General features: G+C 42.7%; 1 protein-coding gene across 3 annotated transcripts in view; it reads right to left on the bottom strand.

Annotated features, from left to right (window-relative positions):
* ADNP (activity dependent neuroprotector homeobox) overlaps positions 1-9,333 on the bottom strand; it is a 43,584-nt gene extending 34,251 nt beyond the window's left edge. For 2 of the 3 annotated variants that reach the window (XM_077831702.1, XM_077831707.1), the window contains exon 1: positions 9,131-9,333. The gene's annotated coding sequence lies outside the window, so the exon portion shown is untranslated. Of the gene's footprint in view, positions 1-9,126 lie in introns of all 3 variants that reach the window. The other variant, XM_077831703.1, reaches the window with a different exon arrangement.
* Positions 9,334-22,617: the final 13,284 nt, after the last annotated feature.

Here is a 22,617-nt window from a genome sequence, read left to right as displayed (position 1 = left end):
TTTACTGTGCAACATGGCCAAATTTTCATTTATTTGGGAACTGTAACTTTGAATTTCCTGACTTGTGTTTAGAACAGAGGTGGGCAAACTACGGCCCGCAGGCCACATCCGGCCAGTGGGACCAGCCTGCCCGGCCCCTGAGCCCCTGGCCCGAGAGGCTAGCCCCACGCCCCTCCCCGCAGCCACACAGGCAGCGCTCTGGGCGGCGGGGCTGTGCGCTCATGCAGGGCAGCGCATCTAGCTCCAGCCAGGCAGCGTGGCTGTCAGACATGCTGCTCTGAGCTGCATGGTAAGGGGGCTGGGGCGGGGCCAGGGGGGTTGGATAAGGGGCAGGGAGCGGTTGGATGGGGTGGAGGTTCGCGGGGGGGGGGGGGGGTCAGAGGACGGGGAACAAGGGGGGTTGGATAAGCATGGGAGTCCCAGGGGGCCTGTCAGGGGGCAAGGGTGTGGATAAGGGTCGGGGCAGTCAGGGGACAGGGAGCAAGGGGGTTTGGATAGCAGGTGGGGTCCCGGGGGGGGGGGGGGTGGTGGGAAAGTTAGGGGACAAGGAGCAGGGGGGGTTGGAGGTTCTGAGGGGGGCAGTCAGGGGCAGAAAGTGGGAGAGGGCAGGGCCCAGGCTGTTTGGAGAGGCACAGCCTTCCTACCCGGCCCTCCATACAGTTTTGGAACCCCAATGTGGCCCTCGGGCCAAAAAATTTGCCCACCCCTAGTTTAGAACCTGAACTAAGATGTCACAATAATTTAGGTTTGTGATTTTAAAAAAAGTTGCTCATTTATTTGACCATGCAAACATTTAAATACACAAAGCAGGAATCGAACTTTCTGATGTGCCCTAGAAACTAATATCAAAAGTTGTTCCGTCTGTATGGCACAATATAATTAAGTGTACAGGAAGTCTAAAACTGGAGGCACCAATGGCCGAGAAGGCAGGCCATCATACATAGTAGCCCCTTTAACACCTCCTTTAAATAAGCATTTGAAATAGCCAAGGATATGTTTTATATATATATATATATATATATATATATATATATATATACACCAATAGCTGCAGTGAAATCAATATGTACTGCACATGCTCAGTATGCCATTCTCACTTGTCCATAGCTATTTCTTAAAGACTTTTGTGTTGAATGTAATAAAGCCTCAAAAAAGGTCATGATTTTCTTATACCATGATATACAGTTCAATGAGTGGAAACAAAGGCTAAATAAATATTCCTCAAATTTCAAAAATAATTCTCCTCTGGGATAAAACTAAATATGAAAAATTCCAAAGCAAAATTTTTTGCTGGAAGCTTAATCATGTGTAGGGCTCTACCAAATTCATGGTCTATTTTGGTCCATTTCATGGTCATAGGATTTTTTTTTACAAACCATAGATTTCATTATTTCAGATATTTAAATCTGAAATTTCACAGTTTTGTATTTGTAGGGATCCTGACCCAAAGAGGAGTTGTGGGGGGTTGCAAGGTTATTGTAGGGGGAGTTGCAGTAGCCTTACTTCTGTGCTGCTGCTCGTGCTGGCGCTAACTTCCAAGCTGGGCAGCTGAAGAGCAGCAGCTGCTGGACAGAAGCCCAGCTCTGAAGACAGAGCAGCGCAGAGAAGGATGGCATAGTATGGTATTGCCACCCTTACTTCTGTGCTGCTGCCGGCAGAGCTGGGCCCTCAGTCAGCAATCACCACTGTCCAGCAGCAGCACAGAACTAAGAGTGGTATGGTATGGTATTGCCACACTTACTTCTGCGCTGCTGCTGGAGGGGCATTGCCTTCAGAGCTGGGCGCCTGGCCAACAGCCGCCGCACTCACAGAATCATAGAATATCAGGGTTGGAAGGGACCTCAGGAGGTCATCTAGTCCAATCCCCTGCTCAAAGCAGGATCAATCCCCAATCAATCAATGCCCAGCTCTGAAGTCAGCGCAGAAGTAAGGGTAGCAATACCATGATCCTCCTAAAATAACCCTGTCACCCCCCTGCAACTCCCTTTTGGGTCAGAACCGTGAATTTGAGAAACGCTGGTCTCCCCCATGAAATCTGTACAGTACAGGGTAAAAGCACACAGAAGACCAGATTTCATGGTCCATGACACGTTTTTCATCGCTGTGAATTTGGTAGGGCCCCAATCATGTGGAATCCTGAAATGCTCGCACTTGCTGTTTGGAGCATTCCAAGAAGCATTCTGACACTTTGTAAGCTCTTTAGATTCTTACCAAGAGACATTTATTAAGTCTTTCTAAATTTAAAACACAGAAACAAAACATGTAAGCTGCATACAGGTGATTTGATGTGCCAAAACCAGTAATACACATTGCTGGGGTGTGCTGGTGAATGATGAGTAGCAAAGCTCTGCAAAAGTGTGCATTTACTGACATGCACTCTGGAACATGTTACAATCTACTCCAGCAGTTCTCAAACTGGACGTGACTCCATTTTAATGGGGTCACAAGAGCTGGCATTAGATTTGCTGGGGCCCGGGCTCAAAGTTGAAGCTCCACCGCCTGGGGCCAAAGCCAGAGGGCTTCAGCCCTGCGTGGCGGGGCTCAGGTTACAGGTCCCGGGCCTGAGGCTGAAGACCTTGGATTTCGACTTTGGCCCCTTCGCCCGGGGCAGGTTTTGGTTTTGCTCCGGCCGACTCAAGGTTCAGTCCTCCCATCCTGGGGTCATGTAGTAATTTTTGCAATGCAATGAAGTTTGAGAATCCCTGATCTAGTCAATTCCCCAGCCAATGTGTGATGTACTCCTCAGATAGTGGATGTATTATATATTAAATTGATAAAACACTAGCCAATTGGCTAGATCTTAACTAACAGGCTATATGTACATTTTAACTAGTTAAATAAGTAACGACCATTCAGCTTTTTCTCCCCCCACAATCCCCATATGTATCCCAAATAAAAATGTAACTAGTCTGTGGGGTTGGACAAGACCTTATACACAGACTTCTCTCTCCACATATTCCTACCTTCCTTCCCTTTTCTGCCTAGACAATTCCCAAGCACTCCAACTCCCTGACTAGATTCCAGCACTAATCCACCTCAGCTGCTGTCTTTGGGCTGGCTCATGGGCCTTTGATATTCAAAAGACTTCATAGTTGGAGCAGTGGGAATCAAAAACCATACAACACAGTTCTTAGAAATTTAGAGAAAAGTATTTTAAACTCTTTTCTAAGTAACCAAGAGACTTGTTTTAAGGAACTTTTTATCTCTCACTGCCACTGATCCACATCAATACCAAAAAATGTTATTTAGCTCCACTGCATCAGCACAAAGAACTGCTAGCTCTGGAATCATGTCAGGAATCAGGCAGAACAGGACAGGTAAAATTGGGTAAAGGCAAGAGAACAGATGAAAGTCAGGGGACTGAAGGACAGGAGAACAGCTGAGACAGAACTGAAAGGCCCTGGCTAAAAGCATGCCCCCCATATGTTAAAATGATTGGCTGAATGAGGCAAAACCATCCACCCACAGTACTTGTGGCACCTTAGAGACTAACAAATTTATTTGAGCATAAGCTTTCGTGAGCTACAGCTTCTGCTCAAATAAATTTGTTAGTCTCCAAGGTGCCACAAGTACTCCTTTTCTTTTTGCGAATACAGACTAACACGGCTGCTACTCTGAAATCACCCAGAGTGTTAACTTTCAATGGCTGAGGAGGTTGGGGTTTTTTAAATGTTTTTTAAATTATTGAAGTTTTAAACATTACCTTAGTAGTATTTAATCTTACAAATACATATTTTGCCAGCTGACCTGTTCAATCAAGAACGTGTAAGTCTGTTGTGCGCACTGGGACACAATTACACAAGTTTAGAACCCAACAGCCAACATCAGTTTTCTTCCAAACCATTTTTAAATGCCAAGTTTTTTAAAACTAAGGATATAAATGGTTTAACTGACAGTGACTCACTGTAGACGAATATGGCATTTGTTCCACTCTTATTTAAAACCAAAAAATGTCACACACATTCAAAAAATACCAATGTATGTGAGATTAAAGTGATGCCCTCCAAATGTGGGCCTCACATTTGGGCTTCCAATCTCAACTGCAATGAAGGTGTCAAAAGCATACATTTTTTTCTTAAAACATATGGCCTTTGGGCAGGTAAATAAAACAAACTAGTTTCCTTAATCTGATCTCAAGTACATCTTTAGATATTTTATGTCAAGCTGAAGATTCTCTTGAAAGTCCGGAGTGAACAATTCCATTTCCCCCAAAAGGGTGTGTTTTTTATATCATGTTAGTCCAGTCAAGTTAGACTTTGTCTAAACACAAAAATTGTACTACTTTACCTTTACTGATATAGTTAAAGTGGTACAACCCTCCATGCTAGTGTGGACAGTTAGGTTATGTCTACGTTGCAGAGCCTGTGTTGGTATAGTCCCCTAGTGCAGACACAGTATACACTGACAGGAGTTTTTCTGTTAGTGTAGGAACACCATCTCCGCAGACAACATCAGGTATATCAACAGAAGCACTCTTCCACTGACACACTTGTGTCCATGCTGGGGATTTTGTAAGCATAACTATGTTGATTGAGGTCATGGTTATCTCACACCCCTGACCAATATAGCTGTGCTGATATAATGTAAGTGTGGACCATGCCTTAGGCCTTGTCCACTCATAAAACTTAGGTCAACACAGCTATGGCCATCCACTCCCCTGACTGACATAGTTATGCCAGTCTGACACACATAGGTCAGCAGAAGAATCCTTCTGTCAACCTAGCTACCGTCACTCAGGAAGGTGGAGTTCCTAAAGGAGCAGAAAAATCCCTTCTGTCATTGTAGCCTACATCCGCTGGGTCACAGCAGCATACCTATGGCACTGTGGCTATGCCACTGTAGTACATACAGGCTATATACCTGTATAAAACGTGCTTATATTCATATAGCTTATAACCTTTCCTGAACAGGAAAAAGTTATACCAATATAAATACACATACCGGTATAACTGTGTCCACGCTAGGGGTTGTACTGTACCAGTCCTTAGTTTACCAGGCCTTAGTTTAATATGATTGAAAAGCCCTAATGCTTGTTAAGATGTAGGCTAATATGTTTGAAAGCTGAAAGGCCAACTAACATGCCTTCAAACATATTAGCCTCCATCTTAACAAGCATTAAGAGGGCTCAACACAACTGAAAAGCCAACTGGACTGAGCTAAAAGAACAGGGTACAAGTATCCTAAGGGGCCAGTGACTACCAAAGGCCATATCTGGATAGAGCACATAATAGGTGAACAATTTAAATCAAATAGCTATTCACTATTGCTCTTTTGGGGATTTGATTTAAAACATACGTCCTAAAGACTTCAGATCCTGATGAGGATGATCGTAGTCTAATCTTGATTTTTTTCTCTCTCTCTCAACCTTTGTGCACAAATATTAAAGTGAAGATAATTTTCTATTTTATAAATTGCTAATCTGACTGCTACAGCTTGTTCATTTAGAGCTTTTCCAAAATAAGTAAATTAGAGTCTTTAGTTCTCGTGTCTTTTCTCCTACCCAAATATTTATTCCAATTTTTTCCTTTACACTAATAAAGCTGGATGTCACCTTCCCCATTAAAAACAAGTCATATAAAATTTACGGTTTAGACTGTGTACATGTTGTCTTAATTCTGCCAATGCACATGTCACTGAGATACAGCCATGCATGTCAGAAGTGCTGCTTTATAACATTTTTAATAATCATTTTCAAAGGTTGCAGTTATTCTCATGTACCAAAGCTGGGGGAATAGCCATCCCTTATTCATGCTGGTGTATGTTGGAAGCACAACTTACCTTGCACAGAGAGCGCTTGTATATGCACTTATTTAGAAATCTAGTTGGCATTCCCCTTCTAATTTAGGAGTCAGTTAATGAAGTGGAGAGCCTAGTACAGTATAATATCACTGAATTACTTCTATGCTCAATTAAAAATGCTCTTTTAAGGCACCATTGTAAGTTAATGCAAAATAATATATGAGAGTTGGCATCTTCTGACAATTGGTACCTTCAATCCTGCATACAATGAAAAGCTTCTCAGTTTAATGCTGCAGAGCATGCGTTTCACAAGCAATCTAGAAGTTCTTCTGAAATAGGGCTCTCAGCCCCAAACATATTGAATACCACCACATTCTGTTCTTAACCTACATGCCCTTTTTCTTAGAGCAAATACAAGTCACCTTTCATATTTTCTCACACACATTCAAAACACTATTTACCTCCCAACATTTAAAACTAATGCTCTTACATTAATGTTTTTTTAAACTCTAGTAGCTTTACCCAATACACATTTAGGCGTTAAAGGCAAATTTAAGCATTATGGAGGGAAAAAATGAAGTTGTTTTCTATAGTTCATTCTCATGTCACCAGGACTTGGAGTTATAAATATAAGCCAGTATTTGAAACACTGGGTACTAAACAGTTAACTGTTTCAGACATAAAAGCAAGATTGCATTAGCTTCTTAAAGCTGACTGCAAACTTTGAACAGGTTAAATATGCCAATCACTGTTAAGTGCTGAAAAGCCAAATATAAAATAAATAAAAACTACTGTGGACAGGTCAAAATCACTTTTAGCAAAGAGAAGTTAAAACCTGTATAAAGCGTAATAAATTCACAAGTATAAACAAGCTTAATATTCTGCTTAAATATTTCTATGTTGGGACATGTTATCAACTGTATGTCAAAAAGACATCTCCATTCTAAGGCTTATCTTTGTGTAAACTGGAAGCATCTTCAGCAAAGATTTAACAACCATATTACAATGAATCAGCCTCAAGTGGCAATTTTTAGTAGCAACAGAATAAATATGTTTCTTTTCATTTCTGTATAATACTCCAACTTCACTACATATTGTAAGGAAGATATTGGTTGGATTTGGTTGATACTAAATCGCTACCCAACATCTGTAAATATATATTACAAACAGTACAAGGCATTAATTGATTAATCTGTGTTGTTTTAAAAGCAACTGATTTTAAGGGGATGGTTCATTTTCCACATCCAGAGGGATGGTAACTGTGATATGAAGCGTTGGTAAATCTTTATAGCTGCTACAGTTACCATTCTCCCCAAGTGAAAGTTCAGTTTTTCCAGATGGTCCAGCTGAAACCCAGGTTACTTGAATGGCACTGCTGCTACCAGGGAGCCAGGCAATTCAATCTGAATGTATTTAAGTAGGCCATTCTGTGCTGCACAAGTAGTGACAATACTTCTTCATCTAAACACGTCCTCCCACCTCATCAATGTTCAAATATGAACAAAGTTAGTGGAAACATCATGGCATAAACTAAGGAAAGCTCTGTCCTATTTTTCTAAAAGATACCAAAGCTCTTAAGCCTGTCAAATATTTTCATTAAAACCAAAATCATGAGTCAAAACTGGAGGAATCCCAGTTGTCCAAGCAAAGCACAGCTTAACTCAGTCTACAGATAAAGCACTCAATGCTTTAGTAAGGCACCACAACACTGAAGTTTCTACATCACTACTGCCATGCATTCAGAATGTGTGAAAAAGCCATGCAAGTTTATAAAGCAGATGGCACCACAAGCCACAATCAAGTTTTCATACAATTACTACATTCTCCATGGAGGTCCATGTACAGCCGTGCAAAAGAGACAGAAGTCATCCAAGTGCTCTATTTCTCTCATTTTTCCATTTAATCAGTGTGATCTCTGAATACAAGTATTCTGTCAACTTCAAAAGTGATCTCAGATGATTATAGTGGCACAGAGTTGATCAACCCCTATGAACTGAATGAAAGTACATAGTAGTAGTATCGGGAATGGCACTGAGAATTTGATGCCAAGAACACAATTTGGTCACTGTAGTTCCAAAAAACATATTGAAGTGATCAGATTCTTCTCTAAATCACTGCTCTATTCACTAAATCCTTTACTATGCTGCTGTCAGCTCATAAGAGCAAGTGAGCACTTAGTGATAGACCCATTTTCCCAGGTCTGTAGAAGGCGCTGTGTGGCAGCTCCTCTCTATGCATCTGGGGCCCTTCCCCCTCTCTGCAGCAACCTTACCCAGTGCAGAGAATGCGCCCCCTACTGACTTGAACACTCATCTCTCCTTTCCACCGAATTGGCTGCGGTGCATTTTGGGTGGGAGCTGGTATTTTTCTTCCATGGCCATAAACCAGATGCAACAATATAGCTTTAATCCAGCCCCAACGCATACAAAAAAAGGAGTCACATTCACGTTGGTGCTTTTAAAAAAATCCACTTAGACTGCAAACAAGAACGAAAAGCAACATGATGGAGTGGGTGAGGAGGGTGCAACCTTCAAACGACAGAGGCAGAACGCAACATTTTAGGGCTTAATTTCTCCTGCCTTTGTCTGAGAAATGGGTTACAGTAGCTATGACCCGGGATGGAGAGAGCAAGGGGAGGATGAGTGGCTGGGTGAATGTTACTCCAGCCTGCAGCCACTGTTCTGCTCAGGGAACCAGTCATGAATCGCGCCTTTTCCAGCAGACAGACACCCCGGCTAGTGGGGGGAGACTGCTCTGGTCTCCATTCATTGCACCGCAGCCACCACTGCTTTCCGGCCACTCTCCAGCGCCAACTCTGCCATTAGGGACCTTCACCGGGCAGGCGGCATGTTAAAGACAGCTCTGAGATGCTAGAGGTGATGGATCCATACATTCACTGATCCATCTCAGCCGCTTCACCTCCCATCCACCGCCGCCAGCGCAGACCATGCAATGAAAGCCACCCTCGAGGCACATCCATGTGCAGCCTCCGCCGCCGGGGGTGAGGAGGGACTGAGGGAGGAGGCTGGGGCTGCATCTGCCTGCCGTACGGGCCCCGGGAAGGGAGAGGGGAAGCCGGTAGCGGTCCCTGCAGGCGGGAGAACGGGCCAGAGCACCGAGGAAGAACTGGCCTCTTCAGTGCACGCAAGTCTTTTCCACATGTGTGCAGCTGCGGAGAGGGGTGGGAGCTGCCCGCAAACTCCGCAGCCCCCGCCTGCAGCGGGCATCGCGGTGGACACTGCACTGTGCGGGGCCGGCATGGGGCTCCTGCCCAGCGGCTGAGGAGAGGGCTGCACGGGGCTCTGCCCCGATGCTTACGGGTGGAAGGCAGCTGCACAAATCGGGAGGTGGGGGCTGCCCGCTCCCAGCTCGGACCCGCGGACTCACCTACCTGCCTGGGCTCTCCTCAGCGGAGGAGGGCGGGCGCTCCCCCGGCACCTCTGGCTGGGGGTGGGGGTGCGCGGAGCTGCCTCCCTGGCGCCGCCCGGGTCCCTGGGCGGGCGGGCGGAGCGGAGCCGGCGGCGGCGCGGGGGAGACAAAGGGGGCTGGATGGCGGGGGGGTGAGTGTGTGTGGGGGTGGCCTATGGTGAGCAGGTCCCGGGGGGAGGGGGCGGTGGCGGCTCCACTGCGCTCGGTCCCCGGAGGGGGGGGGTGTCAGGCTCCGGGCCGGGGGGGGCTCCCTGGGCGCCCTGCAGACAATACAGCCGGGTCCCTCCTGCCCAGAACCTGCCCTGGCCAAGATGGCGGCCGAGAAAGAGCGGAAGTGACGCGAGACTCTCATTAGCATACGGGACTCATTGTCCAGCGGGAGGGGAGGGGGCCGCGCCCCGGGGGGGGAGGGGGCCTGAGCCCCGATGGGGCCCTGTTCGCCTAGACCCCATCCCACTTCGGGGTTCGGGTCCTTTAAGGGAAGGGGGAGGGGAAGCAGGTTACATAACCCTGCCGATGGGGGGGGCTCTCGCGAGAGGGGGAGCCGGCGGCGGGATCTACCCCGGGCCCGCTAGGAGGCGCCGCGCCCTGCGGCTGGGGCCTCAGCGGGGTTTGGCGCCGCCTGCTTATCCTTCCGCCACCCCCCAGCCGGAACTACATCCTGCCCGGAGGGGAGGAGAGGGGCCTAGGCGCTGTGTCTGGAGCGGGGGTACAAGCATAGTGAGCATACGCCCACGTGACACAGAAGTGACAACATCACGTGACCTCATAATAGTGAGCACACCACCTCGTGCCCTAGCGATGGTGTGCACACCTTGCACCAGGGACACTCCAGGAGTGGGAGCATCAGGCACAGGGGTTGGCCCCACAAAGACAGAAGCAGGGGAGGCCAGAGATGGCTTTGGGGTATAGGGAGATGGGCCTCCTGTTTGCGTCTCTGGCACATCATAGTGTTCTGAAGCACATCTGAAGCAAGCATTGCACTGAGCAGCAGCAATAGAGGCCAGGTTGTACAGCATGCATAGGACAGTAATGTACAGCATACACCGAGTAGTAGTTATCACAAGTGAGCTGTGGTGACCACTTACAGAAGTAGCAATCACACCATGGACAGTGCAAGAGTGACCATACACATCCATAGCATTCACACCTCACACCATGGACAGCGCAATAGTGATCACACTGTGCACAGAGCAGTAGTGACCACACCCTTTGGCTTTAAACGGTACAGAATAGAGAAAGATGAGTAGCTAAAATCTTTTGAGAGAGTTGGGTGGTTTTGATGTTTCTTTTATTGTACTGCAACAGTTACCCATATTTTATCTGGCTTTCGAAAATAGCAACAACACCTTCTTGTAAACTATTCATTTGCCTTGACAAAACTTCCTTTTACACAGTTTGGACTTCTAGGAGTAGGTCATACTTTATATTTGGATAATAAACCTCCCTACTTAAAATTGTCCCTCATGGAAAAAGCTCAGGGTTGACTCATCCTAAGACTTAAGGTTAAATCATAAGACTGGTTCAAACTGGGACAACTGGAATTAGGAAGATTTAAAATTAAATTAAGGAAATTGTAAATGTTTTATTACCTACGTATATTGCAATATCTTTCATTCTAAAAGAGAGAGACACTTTAAATATTGCTCTCTTTTTTTGCCACCACTTTCCAAAACTAATTGAGATTTGGCAGGTTTTGATCTAACATACAGAAAAGAAAGGGTTCTCTGAAACTAGAGTAATATTATATATCATTTATTACTTAGCAGCTTTTACACACACAAAAGTAAATAAATTTTATCTTAACAATTTTTAGGTTATATTTCAAAACCATAGTTTCTGAATTAAAACAAGTGTAATCTCACAAACTAAGGCCCCAGTTGGGCTACTCATGGTGCATAAACTTAAAGTAAACTAAGGATATGCAAGGTCCCTTTGCAGGATCGAGGTCTAATTCAATAACAGTGCACAAAGTATCTTTAAATGAGATGGGCTGGGAACTTTTATTACACCAAAATACTGGGATATTTTATGGATACAATGTAGCTCAATTCATTCAGTTCTCAGTATTTCAAAACTTGTTGATTAAGGATGAGGTGTATAACAGTTAGGTCACTAGTACTGAACAAACAAAAGTCTAACAAGTTTTTCAAACCATGGCCTGCAGTTTAAGAGCAAGGAAAACTTGTAATAAATTACTTAAACTTCACAAAAGTTAAATCCCATATTTTCAAATGGCTCTAATCTGAAACACACCCACCCTTTTTTTGGTAGAATTTTGTGATATTTTGTAGAATTTTTAATTTTTTTCTCGCTTAAGACTTTTACTTGTTCCTCAGATTTTAGGATTTATTCTTTGATTCCAAATGACTATATGCATTTTCACAGTAAATTCACTTTAGTGGCATAAGAAACAGTAAGCCACGAAAACAATCCTTCATTTACAATGTCACTGAAATACACAAAACTTATTGAACCCTACAAAAAAAAACAACAAATTAGCCAGTGCTATTTACTGTAAGAGGAACTTCTAGAAAGGTGATATCTAATTGTTCTTTATGTGCCTTCTAGAAAACCTGACAATAATTGTGCAACTTTAAGCAAAGCAAAAAACTATTTTAAGTTCTTATATAACTTTCATTTGCTTTACGAGGGTAGATATTTTCATTTTATAGTGCAATATAGGAAAAAATGCTGGAAAGCATTTGCAAAGCATAGATAAATGGGTACCATATTCTTAAGCTAACCAGTTAAAAGAAACATTCTACAACGTTTGCATCCCTACAGAGCCCATGGAGAAAGACACCCTTTCCTGAGATACTGCTAAATTGACTGTACCACAGAGTGAAATATAGTAATATGTACTCCACATCCAATTAAATCAATTTGATGGCTCTATGTGAAAACAAAAACACCCCCAAACAAGCCTTATGACCTTTAAATTTGCTAGATTTGATTTTTTCCCACTCTATCTCTTTTTAGCTATTGCTTATTAATATTGCAGTATAACAGATGCTATTATTTCCTAAACTTGGCTCTATCTGGTCAGAATTTTGGTTTTTCTTTTTACAGTCAATTATGATCTGAGTAGTGGCTTGCCATTTGCAACACATTTAATAGAGTATTGCTAGTCACAACCTTTTTGCTGAAATTAAAAACAGGACAAACTAAGATGATCTAGAGAGGGAAGAACACTGATAGGTTAGCGTCAAGGAGGGAAGCACACCAATGGAAGAAAAAAGTACCCTCCGCACTATTGCAGCTAATTGTTTTGAGCTGAAACTCATAAATAACTGAGATGCTTTACATTGTGCAGACTTAACTGAGAAAAATGAATAGTAGTTACAGATAAGTAAAATAGAAGTCACCAAGAATTAATTTAGATTTGTGGTAGCAAGATAGTCCTAAAGTGTATTTGTATGTACTTAGAAGCTGTGGAAGGCAAGGAGAAGTATATCAGTAAAGTGATTGCTTAACTATTTACCACTATACTGAGGATCTATGGAATGAGTTTATGATGTGTAGCATAGAAATTTCTGTTTTTATATTTGTCAGTTTAAGTCAGTGGTCAAGTCCAAATACTAAAATTTATTTTTTCCAGGAATTTTGAGTAGTATTCCTACCACTTGAAAAAACAGACTGTAAAAATATTGACTGCACAAAAGGAGGATAGTACTGTAAATTCTAATATTCAGAAAGTCTCTTAGAAATCAGTATTATTATTTATGTAGCACTGTCAATGGACACAGCTTTTACAGCAAATAAAATATATAATAAAAAAGAAAAAGAAATTCCTTGGTCATTTTTCAGTCTGAAGGCATTAATATTTGTTGTAGAAAAGCACACAGGGAGAGAGATGCAATCCTTAGAGAAGCCAGGCATTATAGAACAAGAGATGAGCAGTTTGAAGGAGAGGTAAGATTTGACAAACCTGCACATAGAAGGTGACATGAAAATGTGGGCATGTGAAGGAAGCAGGTGTCTCAGTTCTGAGCCGTTCACTTAGGAGAGGGAGTGATGGGGGATTCAAGCCACGTTTGCGTCACCGGGGTTCTGTGCTCAGCTAGCAGCATCAGAGCAGCCTCTGAGCCTGCTCTAAGTTTTGGTGGCTTCCCACAGGCATCTAGAGGCCTCTCTGCCAGCCCCGAATAGCTGGAGTGCAGAGTGCTCTGAGCACATCCTTCCTGCCCACAACACCTGTGCTACGGAATTCTTGGTTGGAGACTGCTTTCCAGTCCTTTTGTGTGGCTGGCTCACAAACCAGAACTGGGGCCAAAGGGATCAGTGTAGAGAAAAACTTGGGAAGAGTTTAGGAAAGGGGATTAGGTATGAGAGGAAACTTAGTTAGATATGGGCAGAACAGAGCAGCAAAGCAAGAGGAAGCTCACAGTCCATGCACCAGATGGGAAACCCATGCAGAGATTTGTGAAGGCAGGGAACACAGAGTCTAAACAACAGGAGAAGAAGATAAATTTAGCAGCTGCATTTTGCATAGAATAATGCAGGGATAAATGGGAGTTCATGGGCTATGACTAGTTCTTGGGCTAAAGTTTTGGCAGTAGGAATAGATGGATTTTATGCAATGCTGTCTAGAAAGCAACAGCAATATCCAGGGCCTGCTCTTGCTCCTATTTAATTCAATGAGGGTTTTGACTATAGGCTTCAATAGTATAACACTGGGTCAAACAGTTGCAAGACATAGGAGCACAAGGAAAGAGGAGTCAATGAGGACACTAAGGTTGCATGCCTTGGTGTCAGGGTGTATACTGGTGTTAAAAGTTACCTGCAAAGTGGGGGGGAAATGTTGTGCCTATATTTTGCTTCTTTGTGATGTGTATAAAACTGCAGGAAAATTTATTTAAAAAAAAAATCCTGTCTGCTCTTTACATCTGAAATACAGATTTTTTTCTACTATGAAAGTCTGTGGCACATGGAGAATTAGTGAAATTATGGCATCACAAGAAATAAGAGACTTAAAGTTGAGCAACTGAGAGGGAAAGGGATGTTTAGTCATGGCTTGCCTACACACAAAAGATACATAAGTTTAACTGAAGGTATGTTGTTGTACTGATTTAGTCAAACGTTGGACTGGGGCAAGTTAAACCAATATAAGTGTCCTTATACAAAGTTGCACCACTTTAACAACATCGGTACCATATATTTATGCTTATTTATTTAGATTTAAAATAATAAGGATGCATATCTAAGGTTCTAGGCACCCCAAAATAATTAATTACACAATACATACAATTACATTAAATCTTTGCAGCATTAATCATCAGTTCCACAGGAACTCAACCAGCCAGCCACCGACCCTCCTTCATCATCTAGGAAGCATATTCAGACATCTCCAAAAACCTAAACAAGTAGTTGGCTTTCCAGTGTGCCCAGCAAGTCATCAAATTTGGGCTATTTTAGACCAAGGGAAGCAAATTCCAGAGTCTCAGCACCCACAAAGAGAATGCCCTGCCAACAGCCCCCTCTCTTTTATAACGAGGTGGATCCAGCTCAAGTGCCTCTGCTGACCACAATTGTGGCAGTATGGCCTAGGAAGAAAGGTAATTCCTTAGGTGGGTTGGTCCCAGGCCATTCAGGGCTTTTACAGGTCATAATCAACACCTTAAACTCCACCCACAGACCAAGGAGCATTCAGTGCAGACCAGTGACCACAAATGTCATATACTTCCAATATGTTGCTCCACTCAGTAAGTGAGCTGCTGCATTCTGCACCAGTTTTCATCTCTCAGTGGTTTTTAGGTGTAGCCTCATGTAGACTGACAAAAAGAGAGGTCAGGTCTCAGCCCTCATAAAAGATATACCTGAAAGTCCAAAACGGCAAACTTCAGTACTTTTATGGCGTTTAAACCAATGGAAAATAATTATTCCTAGGTGAGGAACTAATACATCATGTACCAGGTCAAACAAGCTGGACACTATAGAACTTTGGGTAAAATTCAGGAAGACTTGTGCTCCTACATGCCTATATCACTTTTGAAAATGGGACATAAATCACTTAGGTGCTTTTGCAAAAAGAACAAGGAGCACTTGTGGCACCTTAGAGACTAACAAATTTATCTGACCATAAGCTTTCGTGGGCTAAAGCCCACTTCATCAGATGCATGCAGTGGAAAATACTATAGGAAGATATATATATAAAGAGAACATGAAAAAATGGGGGTTGCCATACCAACTCTAAAGAGCCTATCGATTTAAGGAGGGCTATTATCAGCAGGAGAAAAAAAACTTTTGTAGTGATAATCAGGCTGGCCCATTTCAAACAGTTGACAAGAAGGTGTGAGTAACAGTAGGGGGAAAATTAGCATGGGGAAATAGTTTTTAGTTTGTGTAATGACTCATCCACTCCCAGTCTTTATTCAAGCCTAATTTAATGCTGTCCAGTTTGCAAATTAATTCCAGTTCTGCAGTTTCTCGTTGGAGTCTGTTTTTGAAGTTTTGTTGTTGAATAATTGCAACTTTTAGGTCTGTAACTGAGTGTCCAGGGAGGTTGAAGTGTTCTCCGACTGGTTTTTGAATGTTATAATTCTTGACTTCTGATTTGTGTCCATTTATTCTTTTGCGTACAAACTGTCTGGTTTGGCCAATGTACATGGCAGAGGGGCATTGCTGGCACATGATGGCATATATCACATTGGTAGATGTGCAGGTGAATGAGCCTCTGATTAGGTGCTTTTGATAATTTTACCTTTTGTCATTGGGGGATTAGATGAATAATGGGACTGGTAATGGAATAATGAGTCATTTCTAGATCACTTCATCTTAAGATGGTAGTAAAATCCCCTAATGGCTGTTTGGTGGCCTCAGTCTTCATCCATTTCCTTGTGGACATCACAACTCATAGTCTCAAAACAGGGACCATGGATTAAATGGGCATAGAAATCTAAGTGTCCTCCTAGAGATAGGTATCTCTGACCTGGAGATAAGGCGTACCAGTAGGGAAGCTTGTACAGCCATTAATTGAGATAAATCACTTCTGTGTATGCTGCTGAAGTTTCCCCTGTTGTCAATCCAGCACCTTTCATAAACACAACATTTACTTAGTGAGAAACTTGAATTTAAAAACTATAATTTAAATCCTAACTTCAGTGATTTCATAATTTATCATTTTTTTCATAAATGGATTTTCTCTTTCACCTATCATCTGGATCCTTTCTTGCAAATTGCTTTGATCAGGAAAAAAAAAGCACAAAAGATTTTTGGAAACATTGAAATTAACCAAAACAACATGCTTCAATTTTTCAACCTGGAGTCACAAGGGGAACTAGGTGCTATTCACAAAATGGAGGTGGAGTTTTGCCATTGAGTTCAATCAGACCAGTATTTCACTCTATTATTGACCAGGCATGACTAATTTTGTATTGTTATTTAAAAATTTGTACAATCTTGCATTGAATTTTCTAGGTACTTCATTGGACGAGCCAATGTCTGTATGTTGGCAACTAGATATGGTCTGAAGTCTGTGTATTTTAGACACAGATTAAAGCTATTCTGAAACACCTATTTTTACTAATATGTGGTTATATTATAGGTGCAAGAGTATAATGCACAAAGGTCAACATTTGGCATTTGAGACTTATGCAAAGGAAACCAAAATAGAAAGGGAATTAATCACACCTGTGTACACTGTCCACTGAAAGGGATGCTCCCACGGAATATTTTTGCTGCAGTAAGGCATTAAATAATTCTAATTTTCATAGGAATTTGAAGAATTGAAATAAGAAATTTTATTTTTTGTTAAACAGATTGTTACCTTTTGTGTTTTGAATTGGAGTAAAGTTAACAAGACTTAAAAAAAAACCTTTATTGTTAAAATGGCATCAGCAATGTCAGCACAGCTTAAGGACTTGGAGGGACAGCAGAGGGAGCAAAGACCATTTTATTTTTGCAAAACCTAGAAGTAGTAATATTTGTATAGTACTTTCTTAAAAATAATTTAGATTTAGGGTCTGATTTTAAGACATAATTGTATGTCTAATTTCCCATGCAGTCAGGCATGCAAATCAGGTAGCTGTATGTGCAAATGACCTTAGCCAATTTGTGTGTGTAATTATGTGCCCTACCTATGAAAAAAAAACAAAAAACAAGGGCCTTTTAATCCACAGGATTTTCCACATCTATAAAATGAATACAACTAATATTTTTAGGTCCAAACTTTTACCTGCTTCTATGTTCCTTTCAAATGCTATTCCAAGAAAATATTCCAATAAATATTCCAAGAAAAAAATTGTTCTGGATAGTTATTCCATAATTTTGGTACTGTGATTTTATATAATTCAATAAGCTTTATTTATATATTTAACCATAATTGGTAAGCTATTATTTTTTGGAATCATGTACAAACAACTTTCCAGTACGTAAAGAATTAGAAATTTGAGGAAGCATCAGCTTAGTTACATTGATTAAAAAACAAATCATGGAGTTGTGTAATGGAGTGAAGTGATTTGTTTTAGGACAGCGGAAGAGGCATGAGGCCTCATGGAAGAACTGCTCAAAGAACAGATCTAATTTTCATACCAAAATTTAGGGAATTTGAATTTCAGGAAGTGGACAGCCCCCAAACCGCTAAATATTCTACCACAAATATGTAACTTTGCTTATTTGAGCTAAATACCCCAGTGCTAGGGTCGTACTGGGCTGAATGTAGCAAGGTGCTGAGCACCCAGCCCCAATCCAGCAACATACTTAAGCATGTGGGTTAACTTCAGGCACAAGTATTTCTGTAATTTCATTAGAACTACTCATATGCTTGAAGTTAAGCACATGCTTAAGTGGTTCAGTGGATTTGCAGGACAGCCTTCTGTGACAGCCCTAAGGAGAATCCATTTATTTCCCCTACCCACAGTCAACACGTCTCCATTCTGCAGTTGCACAGATCTAGAGGCCCTGCATTATATTTATGAGCTCCCAGTCCACAAGGACTGACTGCCTCCTGCCTGCTTCTGGAGCTAGCCAATCAGCTGTTTGGGGGAGGGGAGCGTCACTGATACAAAGTACAAGGCACTTCCTTTCCTTCTTACCCATTAAGCATGCTGAGCCAAATTCATTCCTACTGTAACATCCCTGACTTCAATGAATTTACACCAGGACTTAACATGGCCTGCTATCCTCACAGGGCACATGGATTCCTGAGAGCAGCACAGTGCGTCTACTCTAACATAATGTTCATGACTTTGTGGTATATAAATATAGGCAATGTAATAACCCTCCCCAGAAAAGCTAAAATGTATGAAATTATGATAAAACAGGCATTGATATCAACACTTCCAATAGGTTTTAGTAAATTTTACCCATCTTCCCTCTCAGGATTTTCAACATAAACCCCGCTGAAAATAATAGCCTTTGCAGGAGTCAATGCATGACTGTAAAGCAGTTCACATTATAAGCCCCTTATATGTATGCAGTTTTTTTTAAAAAAATCTCCTTTTTGTCTGCAATTTTCAATGACTGGTTTCTACCCAAAAGAGAATTATTTATTTTTAAAAAGTTAAAAGACAAACCATTCAAGTGTATGACTTATGTAAAGTTTGGGAAGGGCGGGGGGAGCATTTTCCCCATTATAGAAGAAATTACATCTTTATCATTTTGGTCTGTCTACCTCAAAAACAGAATAAATTTGTAACATTGTTAGTGGCCCTTAATGAAGACTATTAATGGCACTAAAGTTGAAAAATATTAGCCTTTTTTTAAAAAGCATGTCCATTAAAGTTCTGACCAGCTGATGACAACACTGCGCTATTTATTATTGACATATTGGCTTTAGCACGCACATCAGTGGCACTTCTAGTCCTATCCCCCAGCAGTGCAACCGGTATTTCACTGCACAAAATGGTGAATTTGGGGTTGGTTGCAGATCTTGTATTCATGGGGGCTTCCTATGCTGCACAATACAGTGTTTGGGAGCTAAGGAGGGTCAGGAGCAGAGGATCTATTGTTGTACAAGTCTCTCAGTCCCATGAATAGGGGGTATACTAAAATTGTGGAGGCTACTCTAGCCCCTAAGATGGAGAAGCCTGATTGGAGAAAAAATGCTCCACAGTCCAAGAGGAAGAGAGAAGGTGAGCATCTGTTCTCCCAAAGACTCTCTTAGGCCAGTTCTAGGACGTGGATTTGGGCATACATTCACAGTAGACAATTCTGTTGAGCCCATGTGTTAGGGTCAAACACCCTTGCCCCACCCCTTCTCTGAGGCTCCGCCCCTTCTTAGAGGCCTGCCCTCACTCACTCCATCCCCTCTTCCTCCATCACTCGCTCTCCCCCACCCTCACTTACTTTCACCAGGCTGGGGCAACGGGTTGAGGTGTGGGAGAGGGATGAGGGCTCTGGCTGGGGGTGCAGGCTCTGGGGCGGGGCTAGGGATTAGATGTCTGGGGTGTGGGAGAGGGCTCCAGGCTGGGGCAGGAAGTTGGGATGTGGGGAGAGTATGGGCTCCGGGCTGGGGGTGTAGGCTCTGGGTGGGACCAGAAATGAGGGGTTCAGGGTGCAGGAGAGGGCTCTGGGCTGGGGAGTGGAGGGATGAGGACTCCAACTGGGGGTACAGGCTCTTGGGTGTGGCCAAGGATTTTGGGTGCAGGAGGGGCTTTGTGCTGGGGCCAAGGGGTTTGGAGTGTGGTCTCCACCTGCGGGTGTGGACTCTGGGGTGGGGCTGGGGATGAGGGGGCTCTAGGCCTTGGCAGGGGGTTGGGGTCATGTGGGCTCCGTGAGGGAGTTTGGGTGCCGGAGGGGACTCCGGGCTGGGGCAGGAGGTTGGGGTGCAGAAAAGGGTTCAGGGTCCTGGCGGTGCTTACCGCGGCTCCTGGGAAGTGGCCACCAGGTCCCTGCAGCCCCTAGATCAGGGGTTCTCAAACTGGGGATCATGACCCCTCAGAGGGTCACAAGGTTATTACGTGTCGGGGGGGTCCACAGCCTGTCAGCCTCCACCCCCAAACGCTGCTTTACCTCTAGCATTTATAATAGTGTTAAATATTTTTAAATGTGTTTTTAATTTATGGGGGTGGAGTCGCAGTCAGAGGCTTGCTGTGTGAAAGGGGTCATCAGTACAAAAGTTTGAGAACCACTGCCCTAGATGCATGGGCAGTCAGGGAGGTGTTGCCCCCACACGTCACAGTTCCTAGCCAATGGGAGTTGCAGAGCCATCCCTCAGGGTCAGAGCAGCGTGCAGAGCCTCCCTAGCCGTCCATGCACCTAGGGGCTGCAGGGAACTGCGTGGAGCTAGGGCAGGCAGGGAGTCTGCTTTAGCCTCAACCCCCTGCTGTGCTGCTGATTGGACTTTTAACAGCCTGGTCGGCACCACTGTCATGGTCCCTTTTCGACCAGGTGTTCCGGTCAAAAACTAGATGCCTGGCAACTCTAGCACATGTATCCACTTCCAGAGAGACTCCAAGAACAAACATGAGCTGCTTCTTCAGAGGTGCAGGCTTTTAAGACCAGGTTAAAAAGGACCTAATTTTTTTTTTTTTTCAACAAAATGAGCTTCTGCTGCCTAATTCCCCTCCCACCCACCCACCCCCACTTGTTTTTTTTTAGAATCTTAGAAATATCAACAATGGTCATTCCTGTTTTTTATGGAAAACATACTGGATAGCTACAACAACTCTGAGCTGTCGCTCTTTTAGAGGAGCAGTGGTGTCCAAACATTAACAAAAATTCTCTCTTTCCAAATTGTTATTCACAGAAGTTTTATATAAATGTGTTAACACACACAACCACCTCACCATTGTTTTGAATAGTGACTTTTTCCCCTCAATTGCTCCACTTTCACTCTCTTGATTCTGTAATTTGACAAGTTTTGAGTTAACAGAGTGACTTTTATACTAGACAAAAATCAATACTGCTAATGTAAAAGCAGTGTAAAATATTTATTTTTAACTGTTCAGGCCTGTGTTATAAGACATGAAGAAATTTTTTCGTTGCTTTGCATGTTGCCTCTAAGAGATAGCAGAAGGGGGCTCTCTCACACAAACTGGTATTCTTTCCTCACTTCTCAAAAATTTAGTAGCAGGGCATTGAAAGGATTTTATTACTTAAATAAAAAGTTGTCTGTTCGCAAATCTCACTAACCTGCATTGGGTCTTCTGGTCAACAGTGGGTGACATTCACTCAATACACAAAGAATGAGTAAACAGGCTTCGTACAGGGTACTCCATTGTGGTTGGGAGTGGAAGGAATTCATTTCCCAATTTGAAAACAGGGTGCATAGTTGCAGCCACTATTTCAGCCCATGACTTAAATGGGGAGCACTACCCCTTGATCCAGGGTTCCTGGCCACTAGATCCATGTAAATATGGATCTACTTGTCCCTCCCAACACTCCATTTTAGAGGGGCCTGTTCACATTCAGCAAAGAAGCAACCTCTCTAGCACAGGGATGGTGCAGAGGGCCCCCACACCCTCACTGAGGGACAGCATGGAACTTCAGGGGTGTAGGACCCTGGTGCACATCCCTTCACCAAGAGGTGAATTTCACACTGGTGAAGTTCTATTGTCATTTCAAAAAGGTCATTATCTGCCCACCCACCCACTGATAGCATGGGGCAAGTATTATAGTTTTTCATTTGAGGTTTTCTACTGGTTCATGCTATTCAATACCACTCTTTGTAAAAAGAGTAAGAAAAATTAATTTACACTTAATATGCAAAGTAAGAAAAGTTCTCTATATAGATAAATGTTGCTTTTATGCACCAGTATTAGAGATTTTGTTCCAAATTTTCACATCTCTGCAAACAAAATGGTGCAGGCACCTGTGAGCCTAATTTGCACACACAATTACCACACTTACATTGATAATCAAGTAAACTGGACAAAGACACGTTAGACACCTACCTTTCACAAGCAAACTGCAGTAACTGTATGCACAAGTCAGGTGCACACATTTTTAAAAAATCCAATTAAACACAAATTTAAAATCTAGGCCACACTGTGTTGCAGTTGTATCACAAATAACTGACAATAGTGACCTTCAGGACCTATTGCATACCTTCATCACCAGTGGGCTATAAAACTACCTAGAGAAAAAATGTGATCTCACTGTACCCCCATTATACGTTTTAGCTCATTTTAAAGCTTTACGGTGACATGGAAACAACTGTAATATTTTGGAGTGTAAGGTAAAAAGACCTATAATTTAATATAAAAGTAGTTACAAACATTTTATGTTTTGGACCCTGATCCTGCAAATAAGATGTCCATAGGTGGACCCTATTCATTTCAGACTTCATTGGGCTTGCCCACCTTTGCAGGATCAGGGCCTTAGAGTGCACCAAATTAAAGTATATAAATATGGATATAATTTGTTAGAAGTGTGATATACAAACAGACAAGATATTACAAGGTGGATGGCTAAGTCAAATCCAACTGCAATTAAATTAAAAAAGTTGTGACCACAAATGGTTTGGGTTTTTTTTAAATAACTGATTATTAATATTATTTCCTCTGA

This window comes from Eretmochelys imbricata, chromosome 13 (assembly GCF_965152235.1).
Source record: "Eretmochelys imbricata isolate rEreImb1 chromosome 13, rEreImb1.hap1, whole genome shotgun sequence".
Lineage (NCBI taxonomy): Eukaryota > Metazoa > Chordata > Testudines > Cheloniidae > Eretmochelys > Eretmochelys imbricata.
The sequence above is the reverse complement of the archived record's forward strand: the minus strand, read 5'-3'. Positions and strand labels throughout refer to the sequence as shown.